The following is a 2,500-nucleotide window of genomic DNA, read 5'->3' as shown; positions in this document are numbered from 1 at the left end:
CGTGGATTCTGCCTCTTGAAAAGCCCATTAACTTCTCCCTCCTGAAAGGAGAGAGTCGTTTCTGTAGTATGGGTGGGGGATGGGGCCTCTTGGGTGGGAAGGGGTGGTTCAGGACAGTCCAATTGTCTTTCAAATCTACGGTAGAACTCGTTCAGGTCGTTGGCTAGGCGGGAGTCGTTAGTGGTGTGGGGCGCTCTGGGTTTGTAGTTGGTGATGTGCCTGAGCCCTTTGGCAGACAGAAGCAGCGTCGTTAGTAGAGAACTGGTGTTTTAGTGTCTCTGAGTACAGTCGTTTAGCCTCTCTCACCGCTTTGCTAAACCTGTTCTTCGACTCCTTGAATCTGTCTCTATCCCCACTCCTAAACGCTTCCTCCTTCTCCAACCTCAACCTTTTGAGCTTTGCTGAGAACCAGGGCTTGTTGTTGTTAAAGTTCACCCTGGTACGTGTTGGGATACAGCAGTCCTCACAGAAGCTGATGTACACAGCCTCTGTGAGTTCATCCAGACTATTGGTAGCAGTCGTGAACATATCCCAGTCAGTACAGTCTAAGCACGCCCGCAAATCTTCCACAGCCTCACTGGTCCACTGTTTAGATGTCCTCACAGCAGGTTTACAGAGTTTTAGTTGCTGCCTGTATGCACGAATCAGGTGGACCAAGGGAGTTCTGTGCGAGCCGAACAGCCCCGTGACCCACAAGAGAAACATCCCCGCCAAATTCGAGCGTTTGACGGGGTCTATCCGTGAAAAAATATTCACGTTTTTGAGTGCACATGCATTTCTGCTGCAAATGCCTCTGGAAGTTTCATGCCGTTCGTATGCCAATTGTGGCAACACGAAAATGACCCGTTTTCCCATTCCGAGGGATTTCTGTGCGACCCTAACAGCCCCGTGAGCCACAAGAGACACATCCCCGCCAATTTCTAGCGTTTCACGGGGTCTATCCGTGAAAAATATAGACGTTTTTGAGTGCACATGCATTTCTGCTGCAGATGCCTCTGGAAGTTTCATGCCGTTCGTACGCAATGTGGCAACACGAAAATGACCCCTTTTCCCATTCCGAGGGATTTCTGTGCGACCCTAACTAACAGCGCCCGTGAGCCACAAGAGAGACATCCCCGCCAATTTATAGCGTTTCACGGGGTCTATCCGTGAAAAATATAGACGTTTTTGAGTGCACATGCATTCCTGCTGCAAATGCCTCTGGAAGTTTCATGCCGTTCCTATGCAATGTGGCCACACAAAAATGACCCGTTTTCCCATTCCGAGGCATTTCTGTGCGACCCTAACAGCCCCGTGAGCCACAAGAGAGACATCCCCGCCAACTTCTAGCGTTTGACGGGGTCTATGCGTGAAAAATATTAAAATTTTTGAGTGCACGTGCCTTTCTGCTGCAAATGCCTCTGGAAGTTTCATGGCGTTCCTATGCAATGTGGCAACACGAAAATGACCCCTTTTCCCATTCCGAGGGAGTTCTGTGCCACCCTAACAGCCCCGTGAGCCACAAGAGACACATCCCCGCCAATTTCTAGCGTTTCACGGGGTCTATCCGTGAAACATATAGAAGTTTTTGAGTGCACATGCATTCCTGCTGCAAATGCCTCTGGAAGTTTCATGCGGTTCGTACGCAATGTGGCAACACGAAAATGACCCGTTTTCCCATTCCCAGGGATTTCTGTGCGACCCGAACAGCCCCGTGAGCCACAAGAGACACATCCCCGCCAATTTCTAGCGTTTCACGGGGTCTATCCGTGAAAAATATCAATTTTTTTTTGACTGCACATGCATTTCTGCTGCAAATGCCTCTGGAAGTTGCATGCGGTTCGCATGCAATGTGGCGACACGAAAATGACCCGTTTTCCCATTCCGAGGGATTTCTGTGCCACCCTAACAGCCCCGTGAGCCACAAGAGAGACATCCCCGCCAATTTCTAGCGTATCACGGGGTCTATCCGTGAGAAATATTCACTTTTTTGAGTGCACATGCATTCCTGCTGCAAATGCCTCTGGAAGTTTCATGCGGTTCGTATGCAATGTGGCGACACGAAAATGACCCGTTTTCCCATTCCGAGGGATTTCTGTGCCACCCTAACAGCCCCGTGAGCCACAAGAGAGACATCCCCGCCCACTTCTAGCGTTTCACGGGGTCTCTCCGTGAAAAATATCACATTTTTTGAGTGCACATGCATTCCTGCTGCAAATGCCTCTGGAAGTTTCATGCGGTTCGCATGCAATGTGGCGACACGAAAATGACCCGTTTTTTCCCATTCCGAGGGATTTCTGTGCCACCCTAACAGCCCCGTGAGCCACAAGAGACACATCCCCGCCAATTTCTAGCGTTTCACGGGGTCTATCCGTGAAAAATATTCAATTTTTTGACTGCACATGCATTTCTGCTGCAAATGCCTCTGGAAGTTTCATGCGGTTCGCATGCAATGTGGCGACACGAAAATGACCCGTTTTCCCATTCCGAGGGATTTCTGTGCCACCCTAACAGCCCCGTG

The sequence above is a fragment of the Petromyzon marinus genome, unplaced genomic scaffold (genome assembly GCF_048934315.1).
Source record: "Petromyzon marinus isolate PM22_M1 ecotype Great Lakes invasive population unplaced genomic scaffold, UKy_Petmar_22M1.pri1.0 PM_G_Scaffold_380, whole genome shotgun sequence".
NCBI lineage: Eukaryota > Metazoa > Chordata > Hyperoartia > Petromyzontiformes > Petromyzontidae > Petromyzon > Petromyzon marinus.
Note: the sequence above shows the minus strand (reverse complement) of the source record.